The following is a 23,547-nucleotide window of genomic DNA, read 5'->3' as shown; positions in this document are numbered from 1 at the left end:
GGATCCAGCACAGCGTCTGCTATCGCGTATCTCTGTATACAGGATCCAGCACAGCGTCTGCTATCGCGTATCTCTGTATACAGGATCCAGCACAGTGTCTGCTATTGCATATCTCTTTAGTCTCCTTTAATATGGAGCATTTCTACAGCCTCGCTTTGTCTTTTAAGACACTGACACTTCTGCAGCATACAGAACACAGACATACACATACATGCCAGTGCCTGTAAAAAAAAAAAAAAGACCCTCATCTTGAGTTTGTCTGCTGTCTCTTCTGGATTAGATTCAGGCTGTTACACAGCATGCTGGCTGGAATACCACATCGGTGACACTGTGTCCCTGTCGGAGTATCAGATCTGGATGTGCAGGGTGTCCATGCCCCTCTCTGGCAATGCTAATTTCAGCATCCAGTCAAGGTGGGGTTCAATTTCACCAGTGTATAATTACTACTTTTTCCTCATAATAAGGAGCAATCATCTAGGAGACACTTTGAGGATGTGCACAGAACCTGATCCTCATCAAAACGTCCCTCAGGATTTAGCATCCATTGGTGACTCTTGCCTGCTACAATATTTACTTATGATGATGTTTACACTCTGATTTTTTCCAATCCAGCATTCTCTTCGTATTTACTTGTGCCCTGGTCTCCTACCGTGAGGAAGAGACTCTCCTTCCCCTGGTTCTTTGTTTATTTATTGTTTTATTGTCTATATGGGCTGGGAGCCCTGGTGGCATAGTGGTTAAGAGCTCCGCTGCTAACCAAAAGGTCAGCAGTTCAAACCCACCAGCTGCTCCTTGGAAACCTCATGAGGCAGTTCTACTCTGTCCTATAGGGTCGCTGTGAGTCAGAATCGACTCTATGGCACCTAACAGCAACGACATGTGCTTGTGAACGCCTACGTTTTTCAATGGTTTATAGTTTATTACTGTGCTTTACTTGGTGTTCAAACTGTACCATATTTAGCCAGTGGGAATCTCTTCAAACTTGTTTCTGCATCCTTGAAACATGCCCCCATCATTTTTTTTGGTTCTTCCTCAAGATGGTCAGACTCATCTTGGATCTACCCTGTCCAGACATGGAATCAGCCATTTCTCCTTCTCCTTTTGGAGAAAAAGGATATTAAAAGAGTAAAACCTAGCTTCAAAGTATTCTAGAAGCTACTGAAATGCTTTTGATTCTTAGTCCTTGCAGCGGACAGAGCTGGAAAATAAATGTATGCGTAATACATACAAAACCCAAACCTGTTGCTGTCAAGTCGGTTCTGACTCATGGTGACACCGCGTGTTACAGAGCAGAACTGACCCACACGACCTTCTTGGCTGTGATCTTTATGGAAGCAGATTGTCAGGCCCTTCTTCTGTGGTGCTGCTGGGGGGCTTTGAATCACCAACCTTCCAATTTGTGTTGTTGTTGTTGTTGGGTGCCATGGAGTCAATGTTGACTCACAGTGATCCTATCGGACAGAGTAGAACTGCCCCATAGGGTTTCCTAGGCTGTAATCTTTATGGGAGCAGATCACCAGCTCCAGAGAGCTACTGGGTGTGTTCAAACTGCCAATGTTTCAGTTAGCAGCTGAGCTTAAACCATCTGTACCACCCAGGGACCTATAATACATACACATACATACAAACCCATATACATACATATACATACTAACCCATATACACACATATACATACTAACCCATGTACATACAAACCCATATACATAACATAAATACTTACCCATATACATACATACTAACCCATATACATACATACACATACAAACCCATATACATACCAAAAAAAAAAAAAACCTATTGCCATCGAGTTAATTCTGATTCATAGTGACCCTAAAGCAACATATATACACAAACATATAAACCCACAAAAATACACATACATACATACCCATATGCATACATATACATAACAAACCCACATACAAACTCTCATACACATGTGTACAAACCCACATACAAACCCACAAAAATACAAACTCATATACATACATATATGTACAAACCCACATACATACACATACATACAAACCCATACATACATATACATGCAAACCCACATGCATACATATACATACAAACCCACACACATACAAACCCATACAAACCCACGTACATACAAACCCACGTACATACAAACCCACAGCACACACACATAACCCGTAGAGATGGAAGGCAGATCTGTGATTGCCTGGCAGCAGAGGGGGAAGCTGACTGGGAGAGGCTACAAGGGAACTTTCAGATTTCATGGCAAGAGTCTGCATCTTGATTGTGGTGGTGATTACTCAGGTGAATGAATGTGTCAAAACAGATCAAAACATACATTTACCATGAGTGTATTTTATTGTAGTCAAATTATACCTCAATTATACGTATATATTTTTTTCCCCCTAAATCAGCCACAGAAAGAAGAAAGACTGCCTTGAAAGTAAAAATAGTTAGACTGACAGTAACTTCTCAACAGAAACAATGTTTGCCAGGAGACAATATAATGATATCTTCAAAGTGCAGAAAGAAAATAGCTGCCAATGTAGATTTCTATTACCAGGGAAAATATCCTTCCAGGAAAAAAAAAAAGAAATAAAGGCATCTTCAGAAGAGAAAAAACTGGCAACATTTATCTACAGCAGACACTATTAAACAAAATAGAAAAGAAGGCAGCAGAAAAGCCATCTCAGAAGGAAGACCAGGGATACAGAGAGGAAAAAGGGGAAAGAAAATGGCAAATATATGGGCAGTATAAGAGAATACGGACCATATAAAACAACACTGAAAATGTCTTTTCTTTTATAGAGAGAATTAAAATACCCAAAACAGTTGGCATAGAAGTTGTTGTTGTGTGCTATCGAGTCAACTATGACTCGTGTTTAGATGCCCTCAAGTCAATTCCTACTCACAGTGACCCAATGTGACAGAGCAGAACTGCCCCCTGGGGTTTTCTAGGCTGTAATCTTTACAAGCTCAGATCGCCAGGTCTTTCTCCTGCAGAGCTGCTGGGTGAGTTCAAATCCCCAGTCTTTAAGCCAAACACTTAACCATTGCACCACCAGGGGTAGGGAACATGAGAAATGGAATTAAAATATGACAAGGAATTGTCTGGAAAGAAGGTAAAGTTACCAAATAACATTAGGCTTTGATAAATAAAAGGGACATGCTGATTTCTCCAGAGTAACCACAAAAATAGCAACAAAAGAAAGCAAAACTTCCAAGTTAATTGATTGTTTTTATTATTCCATTCTTTCCCTCAATCTGGAGCCCCTGTGGTGCAGTGGTTAAGAGCTTGGCAGCTAATCAAAAGGTCGGCAGTTCAAATCCACCAGCTGCTCCTTGGAAACTATATAGGGCAGTTCTACTCTGTCGTGTAGGGTTGCTATGAGTTGGAGTCGACTTGAAAGCAACAGGGTTTTTTTTTGGAGATTCCCTCAACTGGTCTAAAAGAAAGCAAGGAAGGAATCTAGAGCAGGAAGGAGACAGAGAACACATTTAGTAAGACTGTAGATTAGATCATGGGGATGGCGCAGTGTTTCCTTTTGCTGTGCATGGGGTCACCATGAGCCGGGGTCCCTGTGAGCTGACAATAACATTACCTGGTCAAGATGACACATACAACGACCATCACAAGTATTAACTGAAAAGCCATTTTCCAAAGCATATAACAAGTCCTAAAAAATATCAGTGAAGGAGCCCTGGTGGCGCAACAGTGAAGTGCTCTGCTACTAACCGAAAGGTCAGCGGTTCAAATCCACCCAGTGGCTGTGGGAGAAAATACCTGGCGATCTGCTCCCATAAAAATCATAGCCTAGAAAACCTTATGGGGCAGTTCTAGTCTGTCACCTGGGGTTGCTATGAGTCAGAATCGAATCAGCGGCAACTGACAACAACAAAAACATATCAACACCCAGCGCCATCATCTCTGGGAAGTACCTTAGGAAAGATTCCAAGAGACAAAGATTCAAGCCTTATTTAAAACAGTAAAATATTTAGCAACAATCTAACTGGCCCCACCAAGAAACTGTTGAGTAAATTATGCTACTTTCACGTCAGAAAACAGTGAGGAGCTACCAAAAAATTTACAAAATTTTGCAATGACATTTACATGCCTCTGATAAAATATTAAGCCAAAACAAAAAAAAAGCAGCAGAGAAAACTGTTTATTGGGTATGTAATAAATTCTGAAAATAAAAGCAGTAAGTGGAGCTAGAAAAAAATGTTAACAGCAGTTCCTCACACTTTCTGCTTTCTGATTTTTCAACAATGACTTGAATTACTTTGAAAATTACACAAAGTAAAATAAAGACGAAAAATGTTCCATGTAAGTACAAAGCATGCATAAAAGTGAGGTGTTATTCCAATGATTAGGATTATTTTTATTCAGTTACAGATCCCAAGTCTTGTATGCAAATGAGAGCTATGATCAAATGCATTTTTAAGAGAAAAGATGGATAGTGAAGAAACGACACCTCAGCCCAGCAAACACCCTAAATAGATAACACGTTTCCCAACTGATACAAAGGCAACTTTAATGAATTGCCACAGAAAAAAAATATATACGCTTTTCCCAAGGCCTGCCCTTCCCAGTTCGGCTCAATTTCACGGTGTGCAACTGCCTTTTATTTTATTGTCACTGAGGCATTGGGAAAAACAAATAGAATAAAGACGAGCATTGTTAATAGATTTTTTTTTTAAAAGAAACCCATTTTTTTTGCAGTTTCAGGGAGTTATTTAGCTTCCATGGCATCTGTTGACAAAGAAAAATGCAACCACGTTAGCTATAAATATGCTCTGGTTGTAAATGTTGTGGCCGTTTCAGTTTACAATAAATGCACTTTTCTGTCTTAGGAAAGAACTGTTACCTAGAAAGCAGATGGAAAGCAAATTCCACTGAGTGGTCATTACGGGGCTCCCTAAGCCCCTTAAAGGGGAGGATCCAGTGGGCTCTTCTCAGCAGGGTCCCACTCTGCACTTCAGTCTCCTGGGGCTGACAGGCAGTCACAGGGGAGACCCAGTCAGCACTTCCTTCCTCGCCAAGGTCGCTGGTTCCCCTGGAGTTCACAGGGAAGGAGGTCATCCTGCAGCCGCCCTGGACCAAGTGAAGACAGCCTACAGCCAACGAAGGGGCACCCTGTGGTTTCCCTCAGAGCCAGCCCCCTCTCCCAGCACAGCGGGGTCAATGGTGGTCTTCTCTGGAACCACGGGAACCAGCCCCCACCGCACACTTGGGCCTCCTGTGATGGCTAAGTAAAGGCCAGCCAGCAGAGAAGCCCACTTGTTTACCCTGAAGAAGAAAAATAATCGAGGCACCTCGGGCAGCACCCCCCACGGCAGACACAGCTTCCTAAATGCTGCTCAGGGAACCCTTGTTCTCAGTAGGACCCTCAGCAAGAAAAGTCTCCAAGGTTTGAGGTCTCATTGGCATGTAGGAGGATCATAACTGCAACCGAAGATCTGAACATATCCAGGGATAAGAAGAAACCAGGGAGCCGCTTCTGTCACTTGACCTACCCGCTCACAACACGGAGGGATTGGCCAGTATCTAAGAGTTGCTAACTGAGACAGAGGTCCACCTTGAGCTCCAGATCTGCTTTTTTCAGTTCCACTCAGCAGCTGTCAAACTTAAATTAGCATCTGGACATGCCATGCAAAGATACGCATTTCTCTTTGTCTGAAACTCCACTGGCTTCCAGGACAGAGTATGATTTCACATGTGATGATCAAAAGGTGCCCTGGAGAAGCACTCCACCTCTCAGGGTCTCAGTGCAGGTGGGGTGGAGTCCCTGATTAGGTGTTGGGTCCTCACTCCTAAACAGAACTTCTTTTATCTTTTTGAAGAAATCTTTTACTGGGGGTTTAATCTGTCCCAGGCACTGTACTAAACACTGTACATGAATTACCTCCCTTAATCCCACAGCGCACCTCGGAGAAGGTACTATTCTCTTCCCTGGCTCACACAGGTGAGAAACTGAGGCACAGAGGGCTGCAGACCCCTGTCTAAGGTCACACAGGAAATGCCCATTCTACAAAGAGATTCAGAGAGAGTCTGTCATCTGACTGAATTCACACAGCCCATCAGAGATAGAGGTGCCCCTATTGAACCCAGCTCTCTGTCTTCAAAACCCAGCTACTCCTGCCTCTAAAAACCCCTTTCCCTGGGTCTGAGTACGTTCTTCTCAGATCACACTGGGCTGCCTCCGCCACAGCCAATGGTGGGATGGGGGGACCCAAGTGCCTGAAGAGGCCAGCAGCCACCCTCAGTGAGCGAGACCCACGGCAGGTACAACACACAACTGCATTTCACAGAAGCAACACGCATCTTACCTGCATTTAGAAAAAACCCCTGTTGAAACCTAACCCTTCTATTGCTTCATTAAGTTTCTCATCACACATCTTTTCTGTGTACCTGCCACAGTAGGTACTGAAGTTGTTTCTCACGAGTGTCTTGTTCCTTTCAATACAGAAACCTTTTGTTTGCATACCAAACATATGAGAATATTCTTTATTTTTGCAAAGAAATATGCTTTCTCATTTATCCTGAAACACTCTGTGTTTCCCACTTGGTGGGGACATGGATAATAAAATAATTTAATACATTAGGTTAGCAGCTGAGCTCTTAATCACTGCGCCACCAGGGCTCCAATTTAATGCTTAGAGGTCACTTGCTAGACACTGTTGACACACTTTACACATATAACATTATTAATCCCCATAACAGTCCTTTCAGGTAAATACTATTGTTTTCCTGATATTAAAGATGAAGAAAGTGAGGCACAAAGATTTAAGTAACTTGTTCAAAATCTCATAGCTAATAAGGGGTGATATCAATAAATACTTCTGTCCTATAAGAAAAACCCACCACCCACCTGTCAGTTTGCCATATTCTGGTGGCTTACATGCTGCTGTGATGCTGGAAGCTATTTACCAGGATTTCAAATACCAGCAGGGTTTTCCATGGTGGACAGCTCTCAGCATAGCTTCCAGACTAAGACAGACTAGGAAGAAAGGCCTAGTGATCTACTAACAAAAATTAGCCAATGAAAATCCTATAGATCACAACAGAACACTGTCCAGTACAGAGCTGAAAAATGAGCACGCTAGGCTGGAAGGCACCCAGAATACACAGTGGCCACAGCAGCAGACTCAAGCACACCAATGATCATGAAGAGGGCACAGGACCAGCCAACATTTCTTTCTATTGTCTATGGGGTCACCATAAGTCAAAAGCAACTTGACAGCCACTAATAAGAAACTCACGACTGCACGCTGCATGAAAAATGGCAACTAACACCCAAGCCTAGTTCCAGGTAGGGCAGTAGGGAGTGGAGAGGACTGTGGTAAGCAGGAGACCGTAGGTCCTTTCTACACTGAGCAGCCACAAATCAGATTCAACCAGCAATGGTCATTTATGACACTGACCTGGTACTGCCAGATCTTCCAGTTTCTAGAGACGCCTGAAATGTATACTTTTATGTCCAGTCTCACGATTTTTTTTTTTTAAATTTTGGCCCAAATGGAAGGGAGGAAAAAAAAAAAAAACCCCACTGGGCAAGCCAAACAGAAGAGGTCTGTGACTCAGTCACTGGTTTGCCACCTAGATACAGAAAGTTACAATGAAATCAATGCTAAGTGGCAACAGTTGATATGTTCAAACAGTTCAGGAGACTCGATGTGCTCTTGAAGACAAAGGCTTCTTTGCTTTGCATTGTTTGGTCCAAGGGGAGATGCAAAGTAGCGGCTCCTTTATTAACTAGAAAATAACCATTTGCCCTAATGAGTCACTCAGCATCAAAACACACCAAATTCATCATCACTGTTTTTGTTTTTCAAAAATGATTAAATACCACTTTCTTTTCCTTTATAGCAAGACACAACCGACAGCCGATCCACCAACTTATCTGCTGATTTCTAACTACAGGATTTTGCATTCATTATTTCCTACTTAACTCCTTCTTTGAAAAAAGAGGAATAACTTAATTCTGCCTCTTGACAGCACAGAGATTAAACGGCACGCCGTTAAGGATGACTGCTTCTCCAACAAAACAAAACACCAACAGCAAATCCATAAAATTTGGGCAGAAAAATATCAATCCAAAATAAGATGTACAAGGAGTAGCTCCTGGAAAACTCCTCTCAATTCAGGAAATTAAGAAACCTTCCAACCTCAAACAAAACCTGCTAATTGGTGCAACCACTCTGGGGAGCAATTTGGTAACATATCGAAAGGGGAAGGTACGAAATCCTAAGGATGCTGAATTCCACTGCTGGCTACAGAATTTAGAGCTTTGGCATCACATTTCTTTTCTTTTTTTTTAAACTCCAACCTACAGTAAAAAGTAGATTTTGCACGGCAGGTCAGAGGACACACAGACGTAAAGGACACAAACATTTCACCAAAGAATTCTTCCTATGGACTGAATTTTGTCTTGAAATCCTCATCCCTGTACCTGTGGGTGTGAATCCAGTTTGGAAATAGGGGTTCCTTTTGCTATGTTAATGAGGTCAAATCAGAGTAGGAGGGTCCTAAACCTAATCGCTTCTCAGTTATAAAAAAAAGCAGACTAGACACAGAGACACAAAGGAGGAGGAGGAAGGCAGACAACGGAGACAGATGCATCCAGGAACACCAAGGATTGCCACCAGCTACTGTTGTTGTTAGCTGTTGTCAAGTCAATTCCAACTCAGGGCAACCCTATGCGAGCAGAGTAGAACTGCTCCCTAGGGTTTTCAAGGCTGCAACCTTTCACAGAAGCAGATCACCAGCTCTAGACAAAAACAGACAGAAATATACAAAGAAGGACCTCCCTCTTGAGCCGCGCCATGAATTCGGACTTGCAGCCTCCAGAACTGTGAGAAAATTAATTTCTGTTCTTTAAAGACCCCTGCTTGTGGAATTTCTATTAGGGTAGCACAAGGTAACTAAGAGGATACTCTTCCTGTTACATGCGGTGGATGCTGATATTTTCTGTTCTGTGCTAATCTATTCAATTTCTCTCTTTTAACGCTTGTCATGGCTTCTTAACGGATTGCGATTCCCTGTTTAGAAACCACTATTCCAGAGAAACAAGCTTACATATGCAAGATTACATGTACGAGAATAGGCACATTTTAAATAATATTCATCCATCAACAGAACAATGAGTACATGAATTATGGGATATCTACATTACGGAATATTAAACACCAGGAGGAATCAGGTAACTGGAGCGACATGTACCAACAGGGATTAATTTGGGAAACATTGCATTGAACAGAAAAAGACAAGTTGCAGAATGATTCTTACAGCAAGATACCATTTATATAACGTTTGAAAATGTGCCAAACACACTTCTGTGGAAAGGTACCTATGTAGTAAAATTATTAAAATATTCTTAAGAGTGATAAACATGTAATTCAAGATGGTAGTTCTCTCTCAGGAGAGAGGAAGGGGAATGTGATAATGCAATTTTTGTTTTTTAAATCTCTGTAGCAGTTTAGATAAATTAGTAAAGAATGTTCGCCATGAACACTGCTCTCTTTTAAAGAATTATCTATATGAGGTTAAATTGTTAACAGTGCACTTCACCAAAGAAGGCATTCAGGCGGCTGACAGATACATGAGGAAATGCTCATGATCATTAGCCATTAAAGAAATGCAAATCAAAACTACAATGAGATACCATCTCAGCCCAACAAGGCTAGCATTAACGCAGAAAACACGTAATATCAATTGCCGGAGAGGCTGTGGAGAGGTTCCCGCCCTGACAGGGAACACAACAAAGAGTCCCCGATGGAGCAGGAGAAAAGTGCGGTGCAGAATTCAAATTCATGTAAAAAAAACAAACTTAATGGCCTGACTGAGACTAGAGACTAGAAGGACCCCAGAAGATGTGGCCCCCTGACTCTGTTAGCCCAAAACTAAAACCATTCCCTAGGCCAACTCTTCAGACAGAGATTAGACTGGACTATGGATGCAAAATGATACTCGTGAAGAGTGTGCCTCTTAGTTGAAGTAGATACACGAGACTACATGGGCAGCTTCTGTCCGGAGGCGAGACGAGAAGGCAGAGAGGGACAGGAGCTGATTGAATGGACACAGAAAATCTGGAGTGGAAAGAGGGAGTGTGCTGTCACGTTATAGGGATAGCAATTAGGGTCACATAACAATATGTGTATAAATTTTTGTATGAGACACTAACTTGAGCTGTAAACTTTCACCAAAGCACAATAAAAAAATTTAAAAAAAATTGTCAACAGTAACTCTAAAGCACAGCTGAGACCTTTAGGGGGTAGTAAGTCTAAGAACAACATGGAGAATGTCACCAATATCACTGAACTGTACATGCAGAAACTGATGAATGGGTGTATGTTCTGCTGTGTATATTTTCACCAAAATTAAAAAAATAATTTTTTAAAAGCTCTGTAGCAAATCTGGCAAAATGTTAAACTGACAAAGCAATGTGTAGATAGATGGGTGTTTGTTACAATGTCCTCTATATTTGTAAGTACGCTTGAAATAGTTTATAATTTTAAAAAAATTGTCCACTTGAGAGGAGAAAGAAATTCACTTCTTTGCTGATCAAGGCACCACCCACCAACCCTGCATACAGAGCAGAGCAGACAGTGGGCCCCAGTTTCTAGTTTTGCTTTGCTTCTTTGTCGTGTGTGGTTTTGCTCTTCTTCCTTGGTCTTTAAAGTCACCCCTCTCTGGGACTGCATCTGAGCCCTGGTGGCGCAGTGGTTAAGAGCTCGGTTGCTAACCAAAAGGTCAGCAGTTGGAATCTACTAGCTGCTCCTTGGATAACCTATGGGGCAGTTCTACTCTGTCCTGCAGGGTCGCTAGGAGTCGGAACTGACTCGATGGCAATGGGCAGGACTGCATCCGGAGCCGGGGTTAATCTTAACAAAACCTTGTTAGGTCAGTCCCTCCTAGCAGGATAACCTCCACAGTGAAAATGTTAAGTTCTGATACTATTTATGAGCTTCTGCTGCACATATCAGCCTCTTGAATTTTGAAAAACACGTCTAAATCCTGGAAAGTCTCAGCAAAGGGGGTAGAGTGGAGTAGATTCTTATGTAGGGGTTCAGTTTGAAAGACTACATGAAAGGTGAGAATTACATATCAGAAGTAGTCTTTGAATATTCCTCAGCTGGCCGTAAAGCATACTATACGGGACTTTTGCAGGGAAAGTGCTTCTTCCTTCTGTTTTTTTGTTTCGTTTTATTGTGGTGTTGTTAGGTGCTGTCAAGCCAGTTCTGATTCATGGCAACCCCATATACAACAGAAGAAAACCCTGCCCCGTCCTGTGCCATCCTCACAATCATTGTTATGTTTGAGCCCATTGTTGCAGCCACTGTGTCAATCTATCTCATTGAGGGTCTTGCTCTTTTTCGCTGACCCTCTACTTTACCAAGCATGATGTCCTTCTCCAGGGATTGGTCTCTCCTGATAAAGTATCCAAAATAAGCAAGACGAGCCTTGCCATCCTCACTTCTAAGGACTATTCCGGCTGGGACTATTCTGGCTGTACTACTTCCAAACAGATTTGTTCATTCTTCAGGCAGTTCATGGTATCTTCAATATCCTTCATCATGTATTGTGGTAAAATACACATAGCATAAAATTTACCAGTTTAACCATTTTAAAGGGATCCAGTAGCATTAAGTACACTCACCACGTTGTGTGACCATCACCACTATCTAGTCCAGAACTTTTCAACGTCCCAAAAGGAAACCCCATACCCACTAAGCGGTCATTCCCATTTCCTCCTTCCCACAGCCCCTGACTGTCTGTCTGTCTCAAATATGCTGTCTCTACAGATTTTCCAATTCTGGACATTTCACGTAAGTGGGATCATACAGTATGTGGGTTTGGGGACTGGCTTCTTTCACTTAGTATAATATTTTCACGATTTTTCCATGTTGTAGCATGTATCAGTACATCATTGTGTTTTATGGCTGAATGGTACCCCACTGCATGGATAGACTTCATTTTGTTTATCCACGTGAGGATGTGTAGAAATTGGGACCCTCGTCCGTTGCTAGTGGGAATATAAAATGGTACAACCACTGTGGAAAACAACAATGACTGTATGACCCAACTATTCCCTCCTGGGTACGTACCCAAAAAGAATTGAAAACAGGTGTCGACAGAAAATCCTGTACATAAATGTTCATAGCAGCATTGTTCCCAATAGACAAAAAGTGAAAACAACCCACACGTCCATCCCTTTTTTTGTGTTAAGTAGCTGGCTTAGTGAGGATCACCTCACATGGATAGCATAGCTCTACAAGCACCAGAATCACAGCAGGTGGGATGCTCACGCCATGAGCAGCCCAGGGAAAGTGACTCCAAACTGGGGAGGTGCAGGTCACCCTCCCACCCATGCCCCCTCCAGAGTGACACTCCCAAGTGTGCAGCCGGCAGTCTCTCCATCACATCTAAGCTGCAATTTGAGTCTCTCTCTTTCACCAAGGGCTTACAGTCAAATATCTATTAGCTACGCGTGTATGTATGTGTGTGTGTCCCCTGCGTAGGTATCCGCCAGAATGATAGAACTGGACACACCTGGGCTCTAGAGAGGAAACACCGCTTAGGGGGGTCAACGGCCCCCCGGGGTCGAAAAGGCCCACGAGACAGCAGAATGGGCTGTCCTTCTCTGAGGCAAATAAATCATCTTGAGACTTGGAGGAAAACATGGGCTGGAAGGTGGACGAAGGGAGAAAGGGGGAGGAGAGGGTGGGGAAAGACTGAGACTTTGCTTCTGATGTGGCAGCATATGACCCTCTGCCTTAACTCACCTGGGCATAACAAGGCCCCAGGGAGGCAGCCATTCCTATCTAATTATTATTATTGTGAAATGACTTTAGAAGTACCAGAAGTTACAAAAAAAGTAGTATAAAGAATTCTCTTAAACCCTTCACTCAGTTTCTCCAAATGTTAACATTTTTTAAGCATAGTCATCACCACTATTGGGAGTCCTGGTGGCAGGCACAGTGGTTAAAGAGCTCAGGCTGCTAACCAAAAAGTCAGCAGTTTAAATCCACCAGCCGCTCCTTGGAAATCCTATGGGGTAGTTCTCCTCTGTCCTATAGGGTTGCTACGAGTCAGAATTGACTCGATGGCAACGGGTATCACCACTATTTATTTCCCAAACTTCTTCATCACCCCCAACAGAAACTTAGTACCCATTAAGCAATAACTCCCATTCCCAGCTCAGCCAAGCCCCTGGTAACCACTGATCTATTTTCTGCCTCTACACATTTGCCTCTTCGAGATATTTCATCTACATGGGATCCTACAGTACGCAAGCTTTTGTGTCTGACTTTGTGTCTGAATTATGTCGCTCCGCATAGTGTTTTCAAGGTTTCCCCACGGTGTAGCACACATCAGGACTTCATTTCTCGTTACCGCTGAATAGTACTCCATCGGGTGGATGGACCACGTTGTGCTCGTCCTTTCATCTGCTGATGGACACTTGAGCTGCCCACCAGTAACCAATTTTAATAACAAGAACACGGAGGCACAGAGAGGTTGATAAAAGGTGCCCACACTCACACAGCTGGTAAGAGGCGCCGCTGAGCGAACTGGGCAAGCGGGCTACCAGGCCAATCCTTCCACTTTTGCGCTGGACCACGACCGGCGCACGGTGACAGATGCGAAGAAGCACAGACTATGATGCGGAACCGGGAAGCTTCGCCTTGAAATAGGAAAGAGGTGAGGATGGTGGCCTTTAGTGCCCCTAGGGGACTGTTACAGGGAAGACGTGGCAGGCCTCCCTGGGGGGCTGCCCTGAGTGGGGCGGCAGAGAAGCATATCTCTACCCTCACCCTGACTCACCCCACTCCGTCTCCTCTGCTCCGTCGAGTCCAACCACACAGCCCTTGCTGCCCCCAGTCACTGCAGGCGCCCCCACTTGGGTCTTTGTGCTGGCTGCTGCCCCTCCCAGCCCTACCTGCCCCGAGGTGTCCACCTGCACTGCTTGGTCCCGTCTCTCAGGTCTTCAGTTCAATGGCCTCTTACTGTGGGCTCATTGCTGGCCACCTCCTCCAAAACTGAGAAACTCCTCCCACCAATGCACTCTACTCCAACTCCTGATTTATTTTTCTTCATCCAATAGTAAATATTAACTTATTGGCTGTGTCCTCCCATAGAAAATAACCTCCCTGAGGTAGAGATGTTGGGCTGTTTCGTTCAAGGCTGTAAACCCAGCACCCGTGACGGTGCCTGGCTCTTCGGAGGGCACTATAATCCTCACTGAGTGAGTGCACGGCTCTGAAAGTGCGGGTTCTGACAGTTGGCAAGTGTTTCTTGGTGACTGGGGGCAGGGGGCTCCAACGTAATCGCAGAGTCCTTATAAGAGGGAGGCAGGAGGCTCAGAGTCACAGAGAAAAGATATAAGGACAAAAGCAGAGGTCAGAGAGGAGAGAAGATGCTACGCTGTTGGCTTTGACAATGGAGGAAGGGGCCACGAGCCAAGGAATGCAGGAAAAGACAAGGAACGGCTTCTCCCCTGGAGCCTCCAGAAAGAACGCAGCCTTGCAAACACCTCGATTTTAGCCTAGTGAGACTGCTTTCAGACTTCTGACTTCCAGACTGTAAAAGAATAAATCTGTGTTGTTTTAAACCACTAAGCTTATGGCAATTTGTTACAATAACAGGCAACTAATACACCAACAAATACCTCACAGTTAATTTGGAGAGTCCCCTCCGGCGGCACAATAATACTTCTAAAAGGAAAAAGAGATAATTACATGGCATTTCCCCTAGGAAGTTCAGGTAAAAATCTAGCTCCGACATGAGCGGAAGATAGAAAACTACATATCACATCTGCTTCCTTATCCAGCCCCAGGGTGCAATTCCAGGTGAGAATGGACAAGTATGACCGGAGGTCTAAAAATCCCAGGAGGACCAGAGAGCATTAGAAAGAGGGGATGACAGAAGGTCATTGATGAACAAAACCTCCTTCGAAAAGGCCCCCAGTGTTGTCTTGATGGCTGCGAATGCTTCACAGCTAACACCTTCACCAGCATCTGCGAGGAAGGCTCACTCGGCCGAGTCATTTACAACTGAAGAAGGAAGAGGTGGTTTTCGTGGCTGGGACTCAATCTGTAAACCTGCAATTATTAAAAATAAAAAATAAGCACACTCCAAAGATTCTGTTCCAACAGAGGTTGCAGGGCAGGACGCACTACAACAGGGTGGGGCCTGTAGCATTCCTTGAAGAAACACAGCATCTGCCCCATCGCTTGCTTAAAATAAGATGCGAGCACTCACGGAAACGGCTCCTTCTACTTCTCACTTTCTTGGACGAATCGGCGTTTCATTTTGAAGTGTTTTTGTCAACTGCTTCCTAACCAAATGCGTAAACTATAAAATCGGTTGGTGGAACCAACAGTCCATGAGGGGAGGATAACAATTCCAACTAATGTGAAAACTGATCTGAGCAGAGTTAGAGTCGAGACATACGCAACACTCCCAGTCCCCAGGAGTTGCAAAGCGTCACACCAACAAATCCCACGACCAAGTCCCACGGCAGCCTGCTGGTCAAAGGGGACAGGGGCCAGTGCTCAAGACCAGAGCTACTACTTGTGAGGTTTTGTACTCTTAATGCACTGATCGCTAAGGAAGCATGTTGACGCACTGGAAATGAAATCCCCAAAATGTCTCTAGCACCCAGCTGCAAGGGAGCCCTGGTGGTGCAGTGGTGAAGAGCGACGTAGCAAGCTACGGCTGCTAACCAAGAGGTCAGCAGTTCAAATCCACCAGCTGCTCCTTGGAAACCCTATGCTGCAGTTCTACTCTGTCCTATAGGGTTGCTATGAGTCAGAATCGACCCGACAGCAACGGGTTCCAGCTGCAAAGGTGGAGCCCACGAGCCAGTGGGCCCAGTCATAGCATCCCACGACAAGGCAGAAGCACGGGACATCATCAGCCATGTTCTAACGATAGGCTGTTATTAGGTGCCGCCGAGTCAGTTCCAGCTCATAGCGACCCTATGTACAACAGAACGAAACACTGCCCGGTCCTGCGCCATCTCACAATCGTTTGAGATGTGTTTGAGCCCATTGTTGCAGCCATCTAACAATATATACAAAGGAAAATATTCCAGGAATCCCTGTGGCCCATCCACCTATTGCCTTTCAACCAAAGAAAGCTTTCTCTAGCTCCAATCTCTCCTGAGCCTGTGCAATTAGAGGGTCATGGCTAATTGAATACTAGGGCCATAGCCAGCCTGGCTTACCACGGGGCTGACACCTTGTTCTCACTTTACAGGATTTGCAAAACTAAGTCTCCAAGCACCAACCCTGTGCTATATACCTCCAACAGCCCAGGCAGCACAAGAGTGAAGAATCCATTTTCCACATCACGGGATCCGAGCTTTTCCTTTAACATAGGAAGGGGCTTTAAAGACCCCCACCTCCATGTCAGGAATGGTCAAGTTAGGGCTGAGGAAGGGAAGTGACCTCTCTGTGACGACACACTGAAATCACTAGGTATCAGGAACAGAATCCAGGTCTTGGAGTCTCAAGGCTTCAGACTGCAAACTGCTGGTGGCTGTCTGCCCACCAGAGCCACCTGGGTCACAGGTGGTATCTCAATCGACCACCGCATTACCTGACTTCTCATTCCAACCACTGGCTCCCTGCCTACCCGGCATAACCCCGTCTACATACCTGGTGGCATGAAAGCAGCTGGCTACCACCACTGCCAGCACCCAAAGCCACCAGCCCTCAAGTATGAACACTGCCTTCTCCCCATCCTGGGCTTTCCCGTCCATGGCAGCAGAGTCAGGTGGTAGAGGAGGGGCAATGGGAACACACAGACTGCTCATTTGTCTGTCCTGAGGACCCCACAGGAAGCGAGGCATTCCCACACACACAGGCTCAGTGCAACCTTTTGGTCTTTCACCCAGATCCTCCTGAGCCTCTCACCCTCTGCCCCATGCTCAAAGCCATCCAGAAACCCTTCCCAGTCTACCAGCCCATTTGTTTCTCTGCCTATTTACCGTTTATTTCATTTGTTTATGGATTATTACTGAGACCAGGTCATTTGTTTTTCTTTGTTGCTGTTATTAGTTGCCTTCGAGTTCATTCCCATTCATGGCAATGTGCCAAGTAGAAATGTTCCATAAGGTCTTCAAGGCTGTGACCTTTCAGAAGCAGATCGCCAGGCCTGTCTACCGAGGAGCCTCTGGGTGGGTTCACACCACAAACTTTTTAGATAGTAGTTGAGCGCTTAACCATTTGTGCCACCCAGGGACGTTTATCTATGGCTCATTATTATCTATTAACTATTATCTATTATCAATTAACATGCAGGAACCTCCATTACCAAGGCAACAGCAGTGAGGCATATCCCGTTTAAATTACCCCCTGGACTATGACCTCCACTTGCTCCCCAGCTTCTACCCCTGCTCCTGACAGTCCTTTCTCCACACAGCAGCCAGCAGGCCTTCTAAAAATGTAAAGTAGCTCATGTCACTCCACTCAAAACCCCACCTCTACCCCATCACCCTCCAGCATATCACCTGACATTAAACTCTGCATACCAGGTCCTAGCGCTAATCAAACACTTACCAATGGCTGGGAAATCAGAAAGCCAGCATGCCAGTGGGCCTGGCACATGGGCTCACCCCAACACAAATGCTGTAGCCACCATACTATATGCTCAGGGGTGGGAGGGAAGTCCACAGAAGTCAGGTGTCCTGACCTGGATCATCCTTCTTGATTCATTCATTCATTCATTTACTCAGTAAATTTTTATTGCTATTGTTAGGTGCTGCTGGGTTGATTTTCAAGTCACAGTGACGCGTGTGACACAGCAGAATTGCCCCATAGGGTTTTCTAGGCTGTAATCTTTACAGAAGCAGATAACCAGGTTTTTCTCCCATGGAGCCACTGAGTGGGTTCGAACCACCAACTTTTGGGTTTGCAACCGAGCATCAATTTTTTGCACCACTGGGCCTCACAGTCAACATCATACAAAGCAGTATCGTGCACCTAGGTCCCTAGATGGCACAAACGGTTCACATTCGACTACTAACCTAAAGGTTAGCAGCTTAAACTTACCCAGCAGAGCCACAGAAGAAAGGCCTGGCAATTTGCTTCCGTAAAGATTACAGCCAAGAAAGTGCTATCAGGCAGTTCTAGTCTGTAACACGTGAGATCACCCAAAGTCAGGGCTGACCCAATGACAATGGTTTTGTTTTGGTTTGGTTTCATCATGCCTGCACCTGCAAAAAGCAACACAGGATGCTGACCACGTGACCAGATACAATCAAATAAAAGGTCATTTCACAAAAGACAGGTTTCTTCTCATCCCTCCTCGCCCCGCCTTGAAAAAAAAAGTCAGTTTTGTTTGGACACACTAAGCTTTTAAAGGCACAGTGCATGAATTCATGCTCAGTGGAGGCAGGCTGAGTTAAATGGATGTTTCGAATCATAAAGAATTTTCCCCCAGGGAACCTTGAAGAAGGCCGGTGGGAGCCAGGTGGGGGCTAGAGGGAGAGGCAACCACTCAAAGGTTCACTCCCTTTTTTTTTCCCCTCCAAAGACGTCCACCAGATCAGAGGAAGGTTTGACCTGTCAGTCTGGTCAACCGACTGGTGATAGGTGAGCAGGCATCATAACAAACTGACTTCATGGAGAGGCCAGGGTTTCTGACAGGCAGATGCCCACAGAAAAGCCAGATGAAGCGTCACTCTCATTGCATTAACTGTCCCTGCAACAAATGACCGTGAAACCTCAACTGGACAACAATGGTTGGAGGGCGGGGCCAAGATGGCTTCCTGAGTGCCCTCTTACAACAAAGACCCCAAAAAACAAGTGAATTGTTTATATGTGACAATCTAGGAGCCCTGAACATCAAAGACAAGGTTGAGGAGTCAGACTGAGCGGCAGGGGGTGGAAGAGACGGTTCAGAAGCAGCAAGGAGTTGCCAGACTTGACCTGGTAGGAACCGACACCCTGCAGGCCAGATTGGCTGGTGTGTGTGGTGAGCCACGCGGTGGCATTTGGGATGCATTTTCCACACCGAGAGAGACCGAGCAGCGGAGAGTCTACTCAAGCCACTAGAACCAGTGAAAAGTGGCTCTCAATTGGCAAAAGATAAGTACATGTTCCTAATCTACTGCGAGGATCAAAAAAGACCCCCTTTGGGAAAAAACTCTCTCCCATTTACCTGTGCCCTCCCCACTCTGCACCAGGTCCCAGGCCAGCTTCAGTGATTGCCACGTATCCTGGGCCAGAAGTAGGATATGTCACGTGCCCTGAGCCATTCTCCCAGTCTTGGAGAGGGAACAAATTACCAAACAGGAATATATATTTTGCCAGCCAGGATCTGGCATAAATAAGGAATAAATCATTCCCCTAAGCCAGGAACTCAGAGTTGGCACAGCTGCTTTGCCTAGACACAGGATTTGAATGCCTTTCACCCCTACATAGACCTGTGTGGACCCATTTCAACAGCACAGGCCCTCATTAGCACAATACAACAGAGTATATACCTGAAACCTAACTGCAACAGTATCAGCTATATGGTGGAGTGGCAGGTTTGTGACATCTGGCACCGTTGTGCTGGTTAAGCAGGGTCCTCACCTACCCACATCAGGGGCCTGAGGACTGGTAGCTCCACCCATGCCACCTGTGACAGGAGTCCAAGAATAAGTGGTGCCTCCAATTCCTTATAGCCAATAGCATTGGGTGCCATAGTCTGGCTGCAAAACCCATCTACTTACACACTCTAGGGAAAAAGGACATGCTCTCCTCTCAGACATTCAGGGGCAGCCATCACCCCCTGCCTTACTCAGCATACGACCCCTTACTGCAACCAGATACCTGTACATACCCCAATCACCCCTGCCCATCTAGGACTGTAGGTGAGAGCCTACAACACCACTTGGTGACTGACTACCTGGACACCTGAGCTGAATCCATACAAGAAAAGTAAACAGACTCCTGGGCTCACATACCTAGTTACAGATCTAACCACCTGGTGACAGGACATTAGAGCTTCAAAGGTGCCAATAATCAAACTAGTTCACAGGAGCAGCCTATATGGGCATATCAAAACAAAACAAAACAAAACAAGAAGCTAACACACAGTAAGCAAACATAAAATAAATAAATATAATAACTTATTGATGGCTTGGAGACAACAGTCAATATCAAATCACATAAAGAGGCAGGCCATGATGGCTTCAGCAAGCTCCCAAAACAAAGAATCAAGAAATTTTCTGAAGGAAGAGAACTTCTTAGAATTACCAGAGGTAGAATACAAAAGATTAATATACAGAATTCTTCAAGAGATCAGGAACAAGATCATACAAAATGCAGAACAACCCAAGGAACACACAGACAAAGCAATAGAAAAACTTAAAAAGTTTATAGAAGAGCATAATGACAAATTTAACAGGCTACAAGATTCTACAGACAGCAAACAGAAATCCAGAAGATTAACAATAAAATTTCAGAATCAGACAACTCAACAGAAAGTCATAGGAGCAGAATTGAGACAAGGAAGTCAGAATTAGTGAGACTGAAGATAAAGCACTTGACACCAACTTATTTGAGGAAAAATCAGATAAAATAATTTTAAAAATTGAAGAAACCCTAAGAATCACGTAGGACTCTATCAAGAGGAATAACCTATGAGTGATTAGAGTACCAAAATGGGGCGGGGATAGGGCGGGGAGGAGATACCAGAGAATACAGAGAGAATTGTTGAAGATTTGTTGGCAGAAAACTTTCCTGATACTGTGAAAGATGAGAAGATATCTATCCAAGATGCTCATTGAACCCCATACAAGGTAGATCCCAAAAGAAAGTCACCACGGCATATTATACTCAAACATGCCACAACCAAAGATAAAGAATTTTAAGAGCGGCTAGAGATAAATGAAAAGTCACCTACAAAGGAGAGTCAATAAGACTCAGCTTGGACTACTCAGCAGAAACCATGCAGGCAAAAAGGCAATGGGATAACATATATAAAGCCTTGAAGGAAAAAAACTGCCAGCCAAGAATTATATATCCAGCAAAACTGTCTCTCAAATATGATGGCGAAATTAGGGCATTACCAGATAAACAGAAGTTGAGGGAATTTGCAAAAACCAAACCAAAATTACAAGAAATACTAAAAAGAGTCCTCCCGTTAGAAAATTAATAACATCAGATAACAACCCAAGACTAGAACATAGGACACAGCAACCAGATGTTAACCCAGATAGGGAAGCCACAAAAATAAAGCTAAAACACTGAAAATAGCGTAACAGAGATGTAAACATGTAAAAGATGACAACATTAAAACAGAAAAGAGGGACTAAAAAATGTGCTCATAGATCTTTCATATGGAGAGGAATACAAGGCAGAATAAAGAAATAAAAAAGTGGTTTAAACTTAGAAAAACAGGGGTAAATATTAAGGTAACCACAAAGGAAACTAACAATCCTACACATCAAAATAAAAAACAAGAAAAACATAAACACTCAGCAAACACAAAATCTACAATAATGAAAAAGATGAAAAGAAAACATAAAGAAAAATGACTCAGCACAGAAAATTACGCGGAACAAAGAAACTGTCAACAACACACAAAAAAAGACATCAAAATGACAGTACTAAACTCATACCTATCGATAATTACACTAAATGTAAACAGACTAAATGCACCAATAAAGAAACAAAGTGGCAGAATGGATAAAAAAACACAATCTGTCTATATGCTGCCTACAAAAGACACACTTTAGACTTAAAGACACAAATTAAAACTCAAACGATGGAAAAAAAATATATCAAACAATCAAAAAAGAGCAGGACTGGCAGTATTAATCTCTGACAAAATAGACTTTAAAGTATAAGCCACCACAAAGGATAAGGAAGGACACTATATAATGACTGAAGGGTCAATACACCAGGAAGATGTAACAATAATAAATATTTACGCACCCAACTATAGGGATCCAAAATACGTAAGTAAAACAAACTCTAACAGCATTGAGAAGAGAGACAGACAGCTCCACAATAATAGTAGGAGACTTCAACATACACTTTCCGTGAAGGACAGAAATCCAGAAAGAAGTTCAATAAAGACACAGAAGATCTAAATGCCACAATCAACCAACTTGATCTCATGGACATATACAGAACACTCCACCCAACAGCAGCCAAGGATACTTTCTTTTCCAGTGCACATGGAACATTCTCCAGAATAGACCACATATTAGGCCAAAAAGCAAGGCTTAACAGAATCTAAAGCATTGAAATATTTCAAAGCATCTTTTCTGACCATAAAGCCATAAAAGTAGAAATCAATAACAAAAAAAGCAAGGAAAAAAAAAATCAAACACATGGAAACTGAACAACACCTTGCTCAAAAACTACTAAGTTACAGAAGAAATTAAGCACAGAATAAAGAGATTCACAGAATCAAATGAGAATGAAAACACATCCTACCAGAACCTTTGGGACACAGCAAAAGCAGTGCTCAGAGCTCAATTTATAGCAATAAATGCCACATCCCAAAAGAAGAAAGGACCAAAAGCAAAATATTAACCCTACAACTTGAACAAATAGAAAGAGAGCAGCAAAAGAAGCCCTCAGGTACCAGAAGAAAACACATAACAAAAATTAGAGCAGAGTTAAATGAAATAAAGAACAGAAAAACAATTGAAAGAGTTAACAAGACCAAAAGCTGATACCAAAACCAGGTAAAGATACCACAAAAAAAGAAAATCACAGACCAATGTCCCTCAACAAAATTCTAGCCAATAGAATTCAACAACATATAAAAAAAATAATTCACCATGATCAAGTGGGATTCACACCAGGTATGCAGGGATGGTTCAACATTAGAAAAATAATCAATGTAATCCATTATATAAATAAAACAAAAGACAAGAACCACAGATCTTATCAATTGATGCAGAAAAGGCATTTGACAAAGCCCAACACCCATTCATGATAAAAACTCTCAGCAAAATAGGAATAGAAGGGAAATTCCTCAGCATAATTAAGGGCATTAATACAAAGCCAACAGCCAACATCATCCTAAATGGAGAGACTTTGAAAGCATTCCCCTTGAGAAAGGGAACCAGACAAGGATGTCCTTTATCACCACTCTTATTCAACACTGTGCTGGAGGTCCCAGTCAGAGCAATTAGTCTAGAAAAAGAAATAAAAGGCATCCAAATTGGTAGGGAAGAAGTCAAAGCATCTCTATTTGCAGATGATATGATCTTACACACAGAAAACTCCCAAAGAATCCACAAAAAAAACTACTAGAACTAATAGTAGATTTCGGCAAAGTTTCAGGATAGAAGATAAACATACAAAAATCAGTTGGATTCCTCTATATCAACAAAGAGAACTTCGAAGAAGAAATTACCAAATCAATACCATTTACAATAGCCGCCAAGAAGATAAAATACTTGGGAATAAATCTAAAACCACAGACATAAAAGACCTGTACAAAGAAAACTATAAGACACTACTGCAAGAAACCAAAAGAGACCTACATAAGTGGAAAAACATACCTTGCTCATGGATAGGAAGACTCAACATTGTGAAAATGTCAATT

The 23,547-nt window shown here is 43.4% G+C and overlaps 1 protein-coding gene across 1 annotated transcript in view; it reads right to left on the bottom strand.

Moving 5' to 3' along the window:
* TMEM132B (transmembrane protein 132B) overlaps positions 1 to 23,547 on the bottom strand; it is a 215,783-nt gene that overhangs the window by 134,877 nt on the left and 57,359 nt on the right. The gene's annotated exons all lie outside the window — the stretch shown is intronic.

The sequence above is a fragment of the Trichechus manatus genome, unplaced genomic scaffold (genome assembly GCF_000243295.1).
Source record: "Trichechus manatus latirostris isolate Lorelei unplaced genomic scaffold, TriManLat1.0 scaffold00131, whole genome shotgun sequence".
Classification (NCBI taxonomy): Eukaryota; Metazoa; Chordata; class Mammalia; order Sirenia; family Trichechidae; genus Trichechus; species Trichechus manatus.
The sequence above is the reverse complement of the archived record's forward strand: the minus strand, read 5'-3'. Positions and strand labels throughout refer to the sequence as shown.